General features: G+C 35.6%; 1 non-coding gene across 1 annotated transcript; it reads left to right on the forward strand.

Annotated features, from left to right (window-relative positions):
• Positions 1 to 522: 522 nt before the first annotated feature.
• LOC116529685 lies at positions 523 to 630 on the forward strand. Its single transcript, XR_004259612.1, has one exon. It is a non-coding gene; the product is annotated as a U6 spliceosomal RNA (small nuclear RNA).
• The last annotated feature ends 19,596 nt before the right edge of the window (positions 631 to 20,226 follow it).

Raw genomic sequence — 20,226 nt, forward strand, 5'->3', positions numbered from 1 at the left:
AAAATACAAAAAGCACCCAGATGTAGCTGATTTCTCATTAGAAACAATTGAGGCCAAAAGACATATTTACAATGCTAAAAGAAAAAAGAAGGCCGGGCGTGGTGGCTCAAGCCTGTAATCCTAGCACTTTGGGAGGCCGAGGCGGGCGGATCACGAGGTCAAGAGATCGAGACCATCCTGGTCAACACGGTGAAACCCCGTCTCTACTAAAAATACAAAAAATTAGCTGGGCATGGTGGCGCATGCCTGTAATCCCAGCTACTTAGGAGGCTGAGGCAGGAGAATTGCCTGAACCAAGGAGGCGGAGGTTGCGGTGAGCCAAGATCGCGCCATTGCACTCCAGCCTGGGTAACAAGAGCGAAATCTGTCCCCCAAAAAAAAAAAGAAAAAAGAAAAGCTTGTCAACCTAAAATTCTGTATCAAGTAAAAATACCTTGCAAAAATGAAGATAAAATAGGTATTTGCAAATAAATGAAAGAGAAGATAATATGTTATCAGGTGACACAATTACAAGAAGTGCTAGTGCTTACTTTGGCATCACATAATATTAAAATTAAAAGGATAAAGAGAAGATAAGCATGGCCCTTGCACAAGAATGACATGCAAATTTCTGAAGTATTTTATATTTTAGTCCAGAAGAGAATGAGATGATATATTCAAAGTACAGAAAAAAAAAAAAAATAACCTGGTAACCAAGAATACTGAACCTGGCAAAGCTGTCTCTCAGAAATGAAGGAGAGTTAAGGACTTTCCTGGACAAACAAAAGCTGAAGGATTTTATCACCACTAGATCTACTTTATAATAAATGCTAAAGGGAGTTCTTCAAGCTGAAAACAGCAACATGAAAACATTTGAAAGCATAAAACTAACAGATAAAAGTAAATACATAGTCAAATTCAGGATAGCCTAATACTGTAATGGTGATGTATAAATCACACATATCCATAGTACAAAGGTTAAAAGACAAAATAATCAAAAATAATGATAGCATAACTTGTTAAGGGATACACAATATAAAATGGTATAAGTTGTGACTAAAATACAATGTGAGTGGGAAGAAGCAAGTATAGAGTTTTTTAAATGCAGTCTAAGTTAGTTATCAGCTTCAAATAGCCTGTCATAACTATAAGTGGTTTTATGTAAGCCTCAATGGTAGCCACAAAGCAAAAACCTACAATAAGCATAACAGTACAGAAAATCATGTAATCCCAAAGAAAGACAGCAAGACAGGAAGAAGAACCAAAGGCTCTACCAAACAACCAGAAAGCAATTAATGAAATGGCAATAGCTAAGTCCTTGCCTATCAATAATTACATTGAATATAAATGTATTAAATTCTCCAATCAAAAGATGTGTTATTGAATGATTAAAAGAAACCCCATGACTCAACTATAGGCTGCCTACAAGAGACTTCACTCACCTGTATGGACTTAATTCACCTTTATAGATTAAAAGTGAAGGGATGAAATAAGATATTCCATGAAAATGAAAACCAAAATAGGACAGAAGTAGCTATATATATATCAGGTAAAATATCAGGTAAAACAGACTTAAAGTCATAAACTTTAAAAAGAGACAAAGATATAATGATAAAAGGGGTAATTTATCAAGAGGTTATAACAATTACTAATATATATGCACCCAATCAGAGCACCCAAATATATAAAGCAAATATTTATATATCTGAAGAGAGAGAAAAAATGCAATACAATATTAGCAGAGGACTTCAATACCCCATTTTCACCAGTGAATGATCATCCAGATAGAAAATTCATAAGGAAACACTGGACTTGAACTAAATTTTAGATCAAATGGACCTCATGGACATGTATAGAACATTCCATTTAACAGCAGCAGAATATACATACTTCTCAAATACACATTGAATACTCCTCTAGGATAGATCATATGTTAGGCCACCAAACAAGTCGTAACAAACCTAAGAATATTGAAATTATATCAAGTAACTTTTTTGAACACAGTAGTATAAAACTAGAAATTAATAATGGGAGGAATTTCAGTAAATTGACAAATATATAAAAATTGAGCAACATATTTCTGAACAACCAATGGGTGAATGAAGAAGCTAAAGGAAAAATTTGGAATCTTGAAACAAATGAAAATGGAAATACAATATACCAAAACTTCTGGGATGAAGGAAAAGCAGCTCTAAGAGGGAAATTTATAGCAATAAGCACCTACATCAAAAAGGAAGAAAGATCTCAAATAAACAACCTAACATTACATGTCAAGGAACCAGAAAAAGAAGAACAAACTAAGCCTAAAATAAGAACAAACTAGGCTGGGCACAGTGGCTCACGACTTTAATCCCAGCACTTTGGGATGCAGAGATGGGCAGATCACCTGAGATCAGGAGTTCAAGACCAGCCTGGCTAACATGGCAAAACCCCATCTCTACTAAAAATACAAAAATTAGCTGGATGTGATGGCACATGCTTATAATCCAGCTACTCAGGAGGCTGAGGCATGAGAATCGCCTGAATCTGTGATGTGGAGGTTGCAATGAGCTGAGATCTTGCCACTGCACTCCAGCCTGGGTGACATTCTTGTCTCAAAAAAAAAAAAAAAAAAAAAAAGGCATACAAATGACAACAGGTATATAAGAAAAATGCTGAACATCACTAATTATCAAGGAAATGCAAATTAAAACCACAATGAGATATCACCTCACACCTGTTACAATGGCTATTATCAAAAAGATGAAAGATAGCAAATGTTGGAAAAGGTGTTGAGAAAAGGAAACCCTTGTATACTATTGGTAGAAATGTAAGTCAGTACAGCCATTATGGAAAACAGTATGGAAATTCCTCAAAAAGTTCAAAATAGAGCTACTATATCATCCAGCAATCCTGCTATTGGGTATATAGCCAAAGCATATGAAATCAGTATGTCAAAGAAATATCTGCATTTCCATGTTTGTTGCGGCAGTATTTACCATAGCCAAGGCATGGAAAGACCAAAGTGCCCATCAATGATGAAATGATTTTTAAAATGTGGTATATATACATAATGGAATATTCTTAAATTTTAAAAGACTTCTTAAAAAGAAGAAAATCTTGTTATTTATGACAACATGGATGAGCCTAGAGGATATTATGTTAAGTGAAATAATTCTACTTCAACTTGGCAGCTTAACAAAAAAATAAAAATTTAAAAAAGTGAAATAAGCCATGCACAGAAAGACAAATACCACATAATCTCACTTATATGTGGAATCTAAAAAAGACAAACTCATCAAAGCAGAGATGAGAATGGTGGTTACCAGGGCTTGGGCAGAAGAGGAGGGAGGAAGTGGGGAAATGTTGGTCAGAGGATACAAAATTTCAGGCAGGAGAAATAAGTTCAAAAGATCTATTGTACATCATGGTGACTACATTTAATGGCAATTATTGTACAACTAAAAATTGCTAAGGCAGTAGATTTTAAGTGTTCTCACCACAAAAAATTGGTTAAGTCTGAAAGTAAGACATGTTAATTAGCTTGGTTTAACCATTCAAGACTGTATATGTATTTCAAAACATCATGTTATACACCACAAATATTTATAATTTTAATTTGTCAATTAAAAAAAATAAATAGTTCTAAAAGAAGAAATGCTAAAGGAAATTCTCCATGCTGAAGAGAAATGAGACCATATGGAAATTCAGTGCTACAGAAAGGAATAAAGGGCACTAGAAATGATAACTTTGTAGGAAAATACAAAAGAAATTTTTCTTTCTTTTCTTAATTATTTAAACATGAATTGATGGGACTTCTAGCCAGTATGGAGTAGCAGGGGCTGATTTTAATCTCTCATCTGAAACAATTTCTTTTTAAACTGAACGAAATATATGAAACAATGGCTGTGAAAATATTAGGCACTAGGCAATGAAGGACAGTAATCCCTAAATGATAGGAAACAAATATAGCCCTATTATTGACCTGGTTTACCTCCTGAATGAAGTTTGCAGACCATAACAAGGAAGGCAGAACCGTGGCAGAGCCTGGCAATATCCTTGAGTTGAGGCAGCAGAATTGGAGGTCGAGAAAAACAAAGAATCTAGAATTCCCAATGTAGTGTATTTAAAAGAAGAGCTGCACACAGCAGAAATCTACAGAAACTTCCTTGAGTATTCAATAGAATAACCATCAGCACATGCATATGAACAACTGGACTAAAAAAATTCTCAAAAGATTAGAGGAAACAGTGCTACAACTCACAAGAATAGGAATAGAGTCTATTCCCAATACCCAGAGTAGAATACTTCTTAAGTGATAGGACATCAGTTAGAGTACTGAGTAGGGTCTTGTCTCAGTAATGGGAAAAATTAACCCTAGACTAAATGCTGCTGGTCCCTGACAATTGAGCTTAAAGCAAGAACCAAAAGTATAAGCTGTTTCAAAGTAATTTGTATCTCCAAATAAAACTCAAGAATGCTTTTAGGAATAAAAAAATAATCAGCACCCAACAAGGTAAAATTCACAATATATGGCATCCAGTAAAAAAATTATCAGGCACTCAAAGAACTAGAAAAATAAAACCCACAATGAGGAGAAAAATCAATCAAAACTGACTTAGAAATGACACAAATGATAGAATTAATAGACAAGCATATTAAAACAGTCATTATAATTGTATTCTATATGTTCACCAGGCTAGAGAAAAGATTGAACATTAAGTAGAGACATGGAAGATATTAGAAAAACTAAAACTGAACTTCTGGAGAAGAAAACAACTGTGTCTGAGATTTAAAAAATATATAATAAATGGGAAATAGCAGATGAGACATTTCAGAGGAAAGGAGTAGTAAACTTGAAGACATAGCAATGGGAACTACCCAAAATAAAGTACACAGAGGAAAAGACTTAACTCACAGAGCAACAATGACAACTTCACGTGGACAAATAAATGTGTGAGTGGGTTTCCCAAAATACAGAGAGGACAGAAAAGTAAAGAAATAGTGACCAAATGTTTCAAATTTGATAAAAATTATAAGTTCACAGATTCAAGAAGGTCAGTGAACACCAAAACCAGGAAATTAAAAAAAAATACAAACACATATCAGAATCAAATAGCTTTAAATCAGTGACAAAGATAAAATTTGAAAAGTAGAGAAGATACTCTACATATGGGACAATGAAGGATAGCAGATTTTTTTGCCAGAAACAATGCAGACTAGAAGACAGTGGCTCAAAATCTTTAAAATTCTGCAAGAAAAAAATTGTCAACCTGGCACTCTTTACTAAGCAAAAATTCTTTTAAGGCAAAATAAATACTTCTTTAGACATACAGAAGCTGAAAGAGTTAATCACAAGCAGACTGGTGGAATAGAAAATGTAAAGGGAAGTCCTTCAAGTAGCTAGAAAAAAAATATAATACCAGATGGAAACCTGGATATATCAGGGGTCAGCAAATTATGGCCCATGAGCCAAATCTGATCTGCTGCCTTTTTTTGTGAATAAATTTCTATTGGAAAACAGTCATACCTATTCATTTATTCATTGCCATGGCTGCTTTCATCCTACAATGACAAAATTAAGTAATTGTAACAGAAACCACATGGTCTAGAGTATTTATTACCTGGCCCCTTACAGAAAATGTTTTCTGACCCTTGATCTACACACAGTATTGAGCAGAACAGGACATGGTATTACGTAAGTAGATTTGTAATAATAATAATGATAATAATAATTTCATTTATTATTTATCTTTAAAAATAATCATCTGTTTAAGACATAAATAGCAACATATTATGAGATACATAAAATATGTAGAAGTAAAATATATGATAACAATGCCCAAAGACCAGTAAGGAAGAAACTAAAGTATACATGTACGGTGCTTATACTATATATGAAGTAGTAAAATATCACGGAAAGTTAGACTGTGGTAAGTAAATGATGTTTATATACCATAAGCCCAAAAGCAACCACTAAAATAAGACAACAAAGATTGTGGCTAGTAATCCAACAAAGGAGATGAAATGAGACCAATAGAAAACAGTCAAAGCAAAAGAAGACAGAGAAGGAAGAAAAGAGGAGCAAAGAGCAGCAAGGACAAATATAAAACAAATAGGAAGGTTGTAAATTTAAACACAACCATACCAATAATTACATTAAATATAAATGGCCTAAATATTCTAATTAAAAGGCAGGCTGTCAGATTAGATTTTAAAAGCAATATTCAAATATATGCTACCTTCAAAATCCCGTGTGTCTGTTTTTAAAAACACATAAATAGGTTAAAAATAAAAGGAAACTATGCTAGCACTAATCAAAAGAAAACCAAAGTGGCTACATTAATATCCAAGTAAAAATTTCAGCACATATACACAAAAAAATTATCAGGGATAAAGAGGATCATTTCATAATGATAAAGGAGTCAATTTATCAAGGGGACATAATGATCTGAAATGTTCATGTGCCTTAAAACAGATCTTCAAAACACAGGAAATAAAAGCTAATAGAACCACAGGAGAAATAAATAAATTCACAATTATAGCTGGTGCTTTCAATTATTCTCTTTCAATAATTCATAGAACAGATCATGAACTTTTGTTCCAAGAACTATTGCAGGAACATACCAGGAAACCCGAGAGAATCCACCGACCCTTTGAAGGAAGCAGGTTCCTGCTGCAGGTTTCTGGAGACAGTTGAAAAACTGTGAGTGCCCAAAGTGTAAAAGTGTGAAAGGAGGATCATTTGCCTCTAAACATACATTCTCACTTGGGAACCTGAAGATCCAGATTATGAGAGAAAGAGATGACCTTACCTGGAGCTGAGACAAAACTAAAGTGAAATACTTTCATTTTGGCATCCTCAGTCCCTGGGGAAGCCACTTCTGACTTTGTTTCACCGGGGTCCTTGGGGAGGGCTGCCAGTTGAATGGGGGAAGGATGACAGGGAGAAGGAAACTTCCAGTTGAACTTTGTAACAATTTCAGCCTAACATGAAGTTTTCTACACAGAATTTGGAGAAGAGGGTGAACCTGGAATGCAGACACAGCACAGAAGTTGCAGCAGGTGGAGAGGTGCAAAATCTGAAAGCCCTGTTTGCTTTCCCAGTGGGGAGGCCTGGAGGCTGGGGCAAGTCCTCAGTCTTGCTCATGGACTGCCTGGAAATAAACTCAGTGCTGTTGGGGTGGGGGAGATCAGTGGGAGTGAGACTGGCCTTTTGGGCTGCATGGGAGCTGGGTGAAGCCTGTAACTGCCAGCTTTCCCCCACTTTGCTGGCGACCTGCATGATGCAGCAGAGGCAGTCATAATCCTCCTGGCAACATAACCCCATTGGGCTGAGTATCACACCCCCATGCCCTACAGCAGCTGCAGCAAGCCTCACCCAAGGAAAGTCTGATTTTAACCCTGCCCCCACCTGATGGTCTTTCTCTACTAACCCTGGTAGCTGAAGTCAAAGGACATAATCTCTTCGGAGCTCTTTGGCCCTGCCCACCACCTGAGAAACACCCAGGTGACGCTAGGGCAAGCTTGTATCCTCCATATACTACCACAGCTGATGCGCTCTTAAAAGCGCCACCTCCTGGCTGGAGGCCAACCAACACAAAACTAGCACAATAAACAAAACTACAACCAAAGACCCTCACAGAGTCCACTTCACTCCCCTGCTACCTCCACAAAAGCAGATTCTTATATCTAGGGCTGAGATATTTAAAGACAAATCACATCACAGGACTCTGTAGACACTCCCCAGTACCAGCCTGGAGCCCGGTAGCTCTGCTGGGCAGCTAGATCCAGAAGAAAAATAACAATCATGGCAGTTTGCCTCTCAGGAAGTCACATCCCTCAGCACTCACATCCAGGGAACATCCTATGGAATGAAAGAATCTAAATGGCAGCCCCTGAGCCCCAGATCATCACCTGACAGTCTACCTAAATGAGAAGGAACCAGAAAAACAATTCTGGTAATATGACAAAATAAAGTTCTTTACCACCCCCAAAAGATCACACTAGCTCAGTCACAGTGGATCCAAACCAAGAAGAAATCTCTGAATTGCCAGAAAATGAATTAAGAATGTCGATTATTAAGCTACTCGAGGAGGCACCAGAGAAAGGTGAATACCAACTCAGAGAAATTAGAAAAATGTTACAGGATATGGATGGAAAAATCTTTAGAGAAATAGATAGCATAAATAAAAAAACAACAACAACTTCTGGAAACTTTATTTACACTATCTATTTCCGGAAAGTTGTGTGATTGTTTTTTATTTATGCTATCTATTTCTCTGGAGATTATTTTCTCTAAGAAGGACGTGCTTAGGAAAATACAAAATACCCTGGAAAGTCTCAGCAATAGAATCAAACAAGTAGAAGAAAGAATTTCAGAGCTCAAAGACAAGGCTCTTGAATGAACCCAATTTAATAAAGATAAAGAAAAAAGTTTTTTTAATGAGTAAGGCTTCCAAGAAGTTCGGGATTATGTTAACCGAACCTAAGAGTAATTGGTGTTCCTGAGGAAGAAGAGAAATCTAAAAGTTTGGAAAATATATTTCAGGGAATAATTGAGGAAAACTTCCCCAGACTTGCTAGAGATCTAGATATCCAAACACAAAAAGCTCAAAGAACACACCGGAAATTCATCGCAGAAACATCATTGCTTAGGCACACTGTCATCAGGTTATCTAAAGTGAAGACAAAGGAAAGAATTTTAAGAACTGTGAGGCAAAAGCATCAGGTAACCTAAAAAGGAAAACCTGTTAGCTTAACAGCAGACTTCTCAGCAGAAACCCTGCAAGCTAGAAGGAATTGGGCTTCTATCTTCAGCTTCCTTAAACAAAACAACTTTCAGCCAAGAAGTTTGTATCCTGTGAAACTAAGTTTTATAAATGAAGGAAAGATAAAGTCTTTTACAGACATACAAATACTGAGAATTCATCACTACCAAGACAGCACTATAAGAACTGCTAAAAGAAGCTCTACATCTTGAAACAAATTCCCATCTCTACTAAAAATACAAAAAAATTAGCCATGTGTGGTGGCATGCACTTGTAATCCCAGCTACTCAGGAGGCTGAAGCAGGAGAATTGCTTGAACCCGGGAGGTGGAGGTTGCAGTGAGCTGAGATTACACCATTGCACTTCAGCCTGGGCAACAGAGCAAGATTCCATCTCAAAAAAACACAAAAAAACAAAAAACAACAACAGAAAAACAACCAAACCAAACCAAACAAAGACCCCTGGGATACAGCAAAGGCAGTGCTAAGAGGAAGGTTCTTAGCATTAAATGCCTATATCAAAAAGCCTGAAAGAGCAAAAGTAGACAATTTAAGGTCATACTTCAAGGAACTAGAGATATATGAACAAACCAAATCCAAACCCAGCAGAAGAAAAGAAATAACCAAGTTCACAGCAGAACTAAATGAAATTAAAACCAAAAAGAAAAAAAGTAAAATGGAACAAAAAGTTTGTTCTTTGAAAAAAATAAATCAAATTGATATATCATTAGTGAGATTAACCAAGAAAAGAAGAGAGAAGATCCAAATAAGCTCAATTAGAAATGGGAGATATTGCAATGGGTACCACAGAAATACCAAAGATCATTCAATACTATGAACATCTTTACACACATAAACTAGAAAACCTAGAGGAGGTGGAGAAATTCCTGGAATTCTAAAGAGTACAATAGCAAGCAGTGAGATTGAAATAGTAATAAAAATATTGCTCACCAGAAAAAGTCCAGGACCATTCTATCAGACATTCAAATAAGAATTGATACCAATCCTATTGACACTATTCTACAAGATAGAGAAAGAGGCAATCCTCCCTAAATCATTCTGTGAAGCCAGTATCACCTTAATATCAAAACCAGAAAAGAACATAACAAGAAAAGAAAACCACAGACCATTTTCCCTGATGAACATAGGTTCAAAAATCCTTAACAAAATACTAGCTAACCGAATCCAACAGCATATCAAAAAGATAATCCACCATGACTAAGCAGGCTTCATACTAGGGATGCTGGGATGGTTTCACATATGGAAGTCAATAAATGTGATATACCACATAAACACAATTAAAAACAAAAATCACATGGCCATCTCAATAGATGCAGAAAAAGCATTTGACAAAATCCAGCATTGCTTTATGATTAAAACCTTCAGCAAAACTGCCATAGAAGGGACATACTTTAATGTAGTAAAAGCCATCTATGACAAACCTACAGCCCGCATTACACTAAATGGAAAAAAATTGAAAGCATTTTCCCTGAGAACTGGAACAAGACAAGGATGCCCACTTTCACCACTTCTATTCAACATAGTACTGGAAGTCCTAGCTCAAGCAATTAGACAAGAGAAAGAGATAAAGGGCATCCAGATTATTAAAGAGGAAGCCAAAGTGTCACTGTTTGTTGATGATTTGATTGTATACTAGGAAACCCTAAAGACTCAACCAAAAAGCTCCTAGAACTGATAAATCAATTTAGCAACATTTCAGGATACAAAATTAATGCACACAAATCTGTAGTATTGCTATATGCAAACAGCTACCAAGCTGAGAATCAAATTAAGAGCTCAACCCCTTTTACAATAGCTGTAAAAAAAATAAAATACCTAGAAATATACCTAACCAAGGAGGTGAAAGACCTCTACAAGGATGACTATAAAACACTGCTGAAAGAAATTGTAGATGACACAAACAAAAGGAAACATATCCCATGCTCATGGATGGGTAGAATCTACATTGTGAAAATGATCATACTGCCAAAAGCAATCTACACATTCAATGCAATGAAAAATAGCACCATCATTCTTCACAGAGCTAGAAAAAAAATCCTAAAATTTGTATGGAGCCAAAAACATCCTGCATAGCCAAAGCAAAACTAAGCAAAAAGAACAAATCTGGAGGCATCACATTACTGGACTTCAAATTATGCTATTAGGCCATAGTCACCAAAACAGCATGGTACTGGTATAAAAATAGGCATATAGACCAATGGAACAGAATAGAGAACCCAGAAATAATGCCAAATACTTACAGCCAACCGATATTCAACAAACCAAACAAAAACATAAAGTGAGAAAAGGACACCCTATTCAACAAACGGTGCTGAGATAACTGGCAAGCCACATGTAGAAGAATGAAACTGAAACCTCTTCTCTCACTTTATACAAAAATAAACTCAAGATGAATCAAAGACTTAAATTTAAGACCTGAAACCATACAAATTCTAGAAGACAACATCAGAAAAACTTTTCTAGACATTGGCTTAGGCCAAGACTTCATGACCAAGAATGCAAAAGTATATGCAACAAAACAAAGATAAACAGTTGGCACTTAATTAAACTGAAAAGCTTCTGCACAGCCAAGGAAGCAATCAGCAGAGTAAACAGACAACCCACAGGGAGGGAGAGAATCTTCACAATCAATACACCTGACAAAGGACTAATATGCAGAATCTACAAGAAACTCAAAAAAATCAGCAAGAAAAAAACAATCCCATCAAAAAGTGGGCTAAGGACATGAACAGACAATTCTTAAAAGAAGGTATACAAATGACTGACAAACAAATGAAAAAATACTCAGCATCACTAATGATCAGAGAAAAGCAAATCAAAACTAAAATGCAATATCATCTTACTCCTGCAAGAATAGCCAAAATAAAAAAACCAAAAACATAATAGGTGATGGCATAGATGTGGTGAAAAGGGAACATTTTTAAACTGCTGGTGGGAACGTAAACTAGTACAACCACTATGGAAAACAGTGTGGATATTCCCTAAAGAACTAAAAGTAGATCTATCATTTGATCCAGCAATCCCACTACTGGGTATCTACCCAAGGAAAAGAAATCATTATTCGAAAAAGATACATGTACATGCATGTTTATAGCAGCACAATTTGCAATTGCAAAAATATGGAATCAGTGCAAATGCCTATCAGTCAATGAGTGGATAAAGAAAATGTGGCATATATATACATATACATATATATATATATATATAATGGAATACAACTCAGCCATAAAAAGGAACAAATAATGCCATTTGCAGCAACCTGGATGGAGTTGGAGACCATTATTCTAAGTGAAGTAACTCAGGAATGGAAAATCAAATATCATATGTTCTTACTCATAAGTGGAACCTAAGCTATGAGGATGCAAAGGCATAAAAATAATACAGTGGACTGTAGGGACTCAGGGGAAAGGGTGAGGGTGGGAGTGTGGGATAAAAGACTATACATTGGGTACGGTGTACACTGCTCAGTTGATGGGTGCACCAAAATCTCAGAAATCACCACTTGAGAATTTATTCATGTAACAAAACACCACCTGTTCTTCAAAGACCAATTGAAATTTAACAAAAATAAAAAATAATAATAATAATTTATAGAACAAATAAAAAATCAATAAGGACATAGAAGAGTCATACAGCTCTATTACCGAATTCGATCTATTTGACATTTATAGAACATTCCACCCAACAACAGCAATATACACATTTTCCCCCAAGTATACACAGAATATTTACTAAGATAGAACATAGAATATGTCTAGGCCATAAAATATGTCTCAATAAATGGAAAATAATTCAAACTATACAAAGTATATTGTGTCACTATGATGGAATTAGGTTAGAAATCAATAATAGAAAGAAATCTAGAATATTCCCAAATATTCAGAAACTATATAGCCTAGTTCTAAGTTCAGAAGGTAAATTAGAAAGCATTTGACTTGAATGAAAATAAAAACACAATATTTTAAAATATGGGAGTATAGCTAAAGCAGTATGATATGATTTGGCTCTGTGTCCCTACACAAATTTCATCTTGAATTGTATTCCCATAATGCCCGTGTGTTGTGGGAGGGGCCGAGTGGGACATAATTGAATCATGGAGGTGATTTCTCTCATACTGTTCTCATGGTAGTAAATAGGTCTCACGAGATCTGATGGTTTGATAAGTGGAAACCTGTTTCACTTGTCTTTCATTCTCTTTCTTGCTGCTGCCATGTAAGAAGTCTCTTTCACCTTCCACCATGATTGTGAGGCCTCCCTAGCCATATGAAACTGTAAGTCCATTAAACTTCTTTCTTTTGTAAATTGCTCAGTCTTGGGTATGTCTTTATTAGCAGGATGAAAACATACTAATACATAGTACTTACAGGGAAAATTATGTTAGAAAAAAGAAACATATCAAATCGATGACTTCAGCTTTCACTCTAAGGAGCTAGAAAATGAATATCAAGACCCAAAGGAAGCAGAAAAATGAAATAATAAATACCAAAGTAGAAATTAGAAATAAAATTTAAAAAAAAATGCATCCAAGAGCAACCTCTTTGAGAAGACACTAAAATTGTTAAACTTCTACACAGACTAACTGGGAAAGAGAGAGAGAATGAAAGAGAATATGAATTAGCAGTAGCAGGTATAGTAGTGATGATATCACTATGAAGTCTGCAGATTTTAAAAGAGTAGTAAGGGAATATGATAAACAACTTTATGTCAATAAATTATAAAATGTAGATTAAGTGTATGCATTTCTCAAAAGGTTCAACCAAACTTCACTCAAGAAGAAACTGATAATAAAAATAGCTCTATATTTATGAAAGAAATTGAATTTGTAGCTGGAAACCTTTTTACAAAGAAGACTCCAGGTCCAGATGGCTTCAGTGGTAAATTATAGCAAACATTTCAGAAATAATACCAGTTCTACACAAACACTTCCAGAAACGTAAAGAGTGGAAAGTACTTCCCAACTCATTCTATGAGACCAGTTTCATTCTGACATCAAAACCAGACAGACATTAAGGAAAGAATACTAAAGATCAATTTCTATCATAAGTATAGATGCAAAAAAAAATGATCAAGTTTTAGCAAATCAAATGCTATGATATATAAAAATGATAATAAATCATGACCAAGTGGGATTTAATCCCTGGAATACAAAGTTTACTTTGACATTATCAAATTAATCAATATAATTGACCATAACAGACTAAAAATAAAAAATCATATGATTTTTGCAATAGATACAGAAAAAAATTTCATAAAATTCAACTTCCATGCCTAACAAAAACTCTCACAGACTAAGAATAAAAGGCAACTTTCTCAACCTGATAAAAGTATCTAAGAATATCCTACAGTTAACATATACTTAATGATGAAAGATAGAATACTTTCTCCCTAAGATCATGAACGATGATGTTCACTCTTACCACCTGTATTCAACATTATGGTGGAAGTACTAGCCAGTGCAATTTGGCAAGAAAAAGATTTAAAAAGCATCCAGAATGATAGGAATAAGTAAAATTATCTTCATTTACAGATGACATGATTGTCTATGTACAAAAAGCATATGGAATGTCTTAAAATCCCTATCTAGAACTACTGTTTGTGGATTGAAATCTCAATATTTTTGTCATCAGTTCTTTCCAAATTGATCTACACATTTAATGACATCCCATTCAAAATCAAAGCAGGCATTTTTGTAGATATTGCCAAGCTGATTCTAAAATGTATATAGAAATTCAAAGGACTAAAATATCCAAAACAATCTCAAAAAAAAGAATAAAGTTAGAAAATTCATTCTACCTGATTTTTAACACTTACTATAAAGCTGTAGTAATTCTGATACTGTTGTATTACCATGAAGACAAATATATAGATCAGATCAGAATAGTGAGTCCATAAAAAGGCCCACATAATATGCAGTCAACTAAAATCATCAAAAGTAATTTTATTTGAAAAAGATAATCTTTTCAACAAATAATGCTAAAACAATTGGCTATTCATGTGGAGAAAAATGAACCTCAACCTCCATATCATACCACATACAAAAATTAATTTAAAGCCAGGCACACTAGTGGCTCATACCTGTAATCCCAGCACTTTGGAAGGTGGAGGAGGGTGGATCACTTGACCCCAGGAGTTTCAGACCAGGCTGGCCAACATGATGAAACTCCGTCTCTACTAAAAATACAAAAAAATTAGTCAAGCGTGGTGATGGGTGCCTGTAATCCCAGCTACTCGGGAGGCAGGAGAATTGCTTGAACCTGAAAGACAGAGGTGGCAGTGAGGCAAGATTGCACCACTGCACTCCAGCCTGGGTGACAGAGAGAGACCCTGTCTCAAAAAATAATAAGAATAATTTGAGATGAAGCATAAACCTAGATTAAAAAAAAAGCTAAAATTATACAGTTTCTTAGCCAAGCAAAATTTCTTAGCCAAGATGCTAAAGCATTAACCATAAGAGAAAAAAAACCCGATATGCTGGGCTTCATAAAATATAAAACTTCCGTTCTTCTAAAAATAACACTAATAAAATAAAAAGGCAAGCCACAGCCTTCTAAAGTATTTGCAATACATAAACCTGATGAAGAACTTTTATCCAAAATATATAATGAATTCCTGTAATTCAGTAATGAAAAAACTAAACAATAAAAAAATGAGCAAAAGCTTTACACAGACTTACCATAAAAAAAGATACATGAATGGCCACTAAGCACATGGAAAGATGCTCAATGTCCCTGGTTATCCAGGTAACACAGATCAAAACCTCAATGTGGTGACCAACAATGACTGACAATACCAAGTTTTGCTGAGAGTGTAGGGCAACTCTGGCTCTCATATGCTGTAAGAGTGAGAATGTAAACATTACAACCACCTTGGAAAAGAGTTAGGGTGTTTTCTGTAAAATTAAACATATATATTCTCTATGATCCAGCAATACGACTCCTAAGTATTTGAACATATGTTCACAAAAAGATTTGTGAGAATATTCATAACAGCTTTGTTCAGAATAGCCCCAAACTGGAAAAACCAAATTGTCCATCAATAGGTGAATAGATAAACAGACTGTAGTATATTAATTAAAATACTACTCAGCAATAAATAGAAGGACCTACTAGTATGTGAGACAATATGAATCAATCCAAAAAACTTTACTTTGGGTGAAAGGAGATTGACAAAAATAATTATGCCCTGTTTTATTATGTTAATAAGATGTTCTAGAATAGGCAAACTAAATGATAATGATGGAAAGCAGAATAGTAGTTGCCTTTAGGAGAGACGCTGACTGGGGCAAAGCATGAGGGGGAGTTTTCTGGAGTGATGTAAATGATCCAATATCTTTTTTTGGGTGGTGGTTACACACGCTATATTAGTTTTCCAGAGTTGCTGTGACAAAATGCCACTAACTGAGTGGCTTAAAACAACAGTCATTTGCTATCTCATATTTCTGGAGATTAGAAGTCCAGAATCAAGGTATCAGCAGGGTTGACTCCTTCTAATGGCTCTGAAGGAGAATCTCTTATGTGCCTCTCTCTCAGCTTCTGATGAAGGACGGCCATCCTTGGTGTTCCTTGGCTTGTAGATGCTGCACTCCAATCGCTGCCTCCATGTTTACATGGTGTTCTCCCTCTGTCTCAGGGTTTAAGTTTCCCTCTCCTTATAAAGACCTACCCCAGTAACCTCACCTTAACTTAATTACATCTGCAAAGACACTATTGCCAAATAAGGCCATAGTCACAGGTGCCGTGGGCTAAGACTTCAATCTGTCTGTTTGAATGGCACAGTCAAAATCATAAAGCATGAGTATGTATTTGTCAAAACTGATTAGTGGGAGGAAAATTCATGACCTTGGTTTGGTGATGAGTTTTTAGATATAACACCAAAAACATAAGGCATGAAATAAAAAATTGAGAAGTTGGGTTTTATTAAAATTAAAAACTTCTGCTCTGTGAAAGATACTGTTAAGAGACTGAAAAAGCAAACCACAGACTGGGAGAAAATATTTGAAAAACACATATCTGGTATCTGGTAAAGGACTAGTATCCAAAATAACAGAGAACTCTTAAAATACAACCATGTGAAAACAAACAACTCAATTAAAAATAGGCACAAGATCTGAACAGACACCTCACTAAAGAAGTTATACAGATGGCAAATAAGCATTTGAAAAGATGTTCAACATCCTATGCCATTAGAGAATTGCAAATTAAAATAACAATGAGATATAATCACATACTTAATAGAGTGGCAAAAATCCAAAAAACTGACAATACCTATTGCTGGTGAAGATGTAGAGCAACAGAAAGTCTCATTTTTTGGTAGTGGAAATGCAAAATGGAACAGCCACTTCAGGAGACTTACAAAGCTAAATATAGTCTTACCATACCATCTAGCAGTTATGCTCCCTATGGCTTGAAAAGATGACCACACTAAAACTTGCATGCAAATGTTTATAGCAGTTTTCTTCATAATCACCAAAACCTGGAAGCAACCGAGATGTCCTTTAGTAGATGAATAAATAAAAAATGGTGGTACATCTTTACAATGGAGTATTATTTGTCAATAAATAATTTGAGCTATCAAGCCGTGAAAAGTTATAAGTAAATCTTAAATGCATATTGCTAAGTAAAAGAAGACATTCTGAAAAGGCTACCTACTGTATGATTCCAATTATATGACATTCTGGCAAAAACAAAATTATGTAAGAGTAAGAAGATAAGTGGTTTCCAGGTGTAGGAAGGGAAGCTTACATAGGGGAAGCACAGAGGAGGTTTTAGGGCTGCAGAACTATTCTTTATGATATTGTAATGGTAGATATATGACAGGATGCATTTATCAAAACCTGTACAACTTTACAGTACAAAGAGTAAACCTTAATAGATAAAAGTTCTAAAAAATATTTTAGGTGATGGAGGTCCAAGACAGAATGTGACAAAGCAATCTAGCTGTATACAAATGTACGAAACAACCTCATGGAAGAAGGCAGGGGGAAAGGCCTGCCTGAGTAACTTTGGAAATGAGTGGAGTTAATAGAACTAAAGGTAAAAGCTATAAATAAATACTGTACTCTAGTTAATAAAGTTCTTTCCCATGGGGTGTGGGCAACTAAGCATATATACTGGAAGTGAGCAATTAAGTAAATGAATGGTAGATGATAGGAGTCAGTTTTCTCGCTGTTGGAATGGGAGGTTCCAATAAAAAGGGAAGAAGCTAGAATGGTCCATGTGATAATGGATTAGAGTTGGAGACATCGGCAGGAACTAATGTTTAGGTTAATGTAGATACAGATGGTGGCATATAGCAATATGTACAGTTCTGTGTATATACATGGACTCGTTTTAACACACATATATTTTTTTTCTGTCATCTGAGAGGGCCTAGAAACAAGGACACACAGTCGCAATGACCATACATGCCAGATCTTGGCTTCTAATACCATTCTCTAATGAAAGGAACCAGGGTTCTTGGAGAAATTGTTGAGACTAGGAGTAGGGTAGAAAACATATGGTTTGATACTGGAGTATCCTGTAGTGCCAGAAAGTAAGAAAGTGCTTATAAAACCAAAACAAACAAAAAGACACAGTAATAGTATTAGGTTGAAGTGACCTAGGAGCCAATCAAAGGAACTCAAGAAAGAAAGTAGTATTGGATTATAACCCAAGATATAAAATCATTATCTATGAGCCCTTACTGATAGAAATAAATGATTAAATAAATTAATAAATGGAGAAAAAAAGGCAAATCCCCCATGAAGAAGAATTCCAAATAATTTGTGTAGATGGTCTGTCCTCAAGGAGCTGGAATATAGCTTCCTTCTCTCCACAAATAGGCCCTGGGAAATTGTTGAAAAAGTTTTGGCTTTAACATCAAATAATCATGAGTGGAAGACACATATCAGACTCTTGTTAGCTGTGTGATTCCAGGGAAGTTACCCTCTTTAGACCTCAGATTTCTTATCTGCAAAATGGAGATAATAATATCACTTAACTACCCATTGTGGTTACTGTAGATCAGATGTCTATAAAGCTCTTTGAACAGTGCTTAGGACATTGGGACAGAGCACTCAATAACTTGTAGTGTTCCTTTTCTTTTCTTTTCTTTGCTTTTTTTTTTGGAGACAGAATCTCACTCTTTCGCCCAGGCTGGAGTCCAGTGGCATGGTCTCAGCTCACTGCAACCTCTGCCTCCTGGGTTCAAGCAATTCTCCTGCCTCAGCCTCCTGAGTAGCTGGGATTACAGGTGTATGCCACCATGCTCAGCTAATTTTTTGTATTTTTAGTAGAGACTGAAATTTCACCATGTTGGCCAGGCTGGTCTCAAACTCCTGACCTCAAGTGATCTGCCTACCCTGGCCTCCTAAAATGGGGGGATTACAGGCATAAGCCATGTGCCCAGCCTACTGTTTATTTTCTAAGGTAATGTTTTTCTAAGGTAATGTATTTCTAAGGTAGTCTGCTTTGGCTGCTGTAACAAAATGCCACACAGTGGCTTAAACAACAGAAATTTACTTTCTCACAGTTCTAGAGGCTGGGAAGTCCAAGATCCAGGACTGGCAGTGTTTGGTGTCTGGTGAGGGCTCTCTTTCTGGTTTGCGGATGGTTGCTTTGTCCTTACATGGCCTTTCTGCAGTACATGTGGGGGGGGGGGGGGGGGGGTTGCAGGGTGGGGGACCCTCTATCTCTCTCTTCTTTTCTCTCTTCCTCTTCTTATAAGGCTAACAATCCCATTGGAGTAGGGTCCCACTCCTATGACGTCATTTACCTTTAATTACTTTCTAAAGCCATATCTCCAAATATAGTCACATTGAGGGGTAAGGGCTTGGATGTAAGAATTTTGGAGGCAGGAACATAATTTAGTCCATAGCAGGTAGTCTGAGATACAGAATAAGATGACTTGAGTTCTCATTCTAACTTCACCACGTACTAGCTATGTTGGGGAAATCTCTCAAGTTCCTTAATTTTTTTTTTTCATTTTTAAAAATTGAGGTATTATTTTTATCCGGTAAAATTCACACATTTTAAAATATTGTTAAGTGAGCTTTTTTTAAAAAAATAATCCTTTTATTTTAGAACAGTTTTAGATTTACCGAAAATTTTCAAAAATAGTATGGAGAGTTCCTATATACCCTGCAATCAGTTTCCCCTGTTATTAACATCTTAAATTCATATGGTACATTTGATGAACGAATATTGACATATTATTATTAACTAAAGCCCTACTTTATGCAAATGTCCTTAGTTTTTACCTAATGTTCTTTTTTCTGTTCTGGGATCCCATCCAAGGTGCCACATTACATTTAGTCATCTTGTCTCCTTAGGCTTCTCTCGGCTGTGAAAGTTTCTCAGACTTTTCTTGTTTTTGATGACCTTGACAGTTTTGAGGAGTATTAGTTAGGTATTTTGTAGAATAATCCTACCTGGAAATTCTGGTGGTGTTCTTTCTTTCTTTTCTTTTCTTTCTTTTCTTTTTTTTTTTTTTTTTTTGAA

This window comes from Sapajus apella, unplaced genomic scaffold (assembly GCF_009761245.1).
Source record: "Sapajus apella isolate SASKATOON/1434 unplaced genomic scaffold, GSC_monkey_1.0 scaffold62, whole genome shotgun sequence".
Classification (NCBI taxonomy): Eukaryota; Metazoa; Chordata; class Mammalia; order Primates; family Cebidae; genus Sapajus; species Sapajus apella.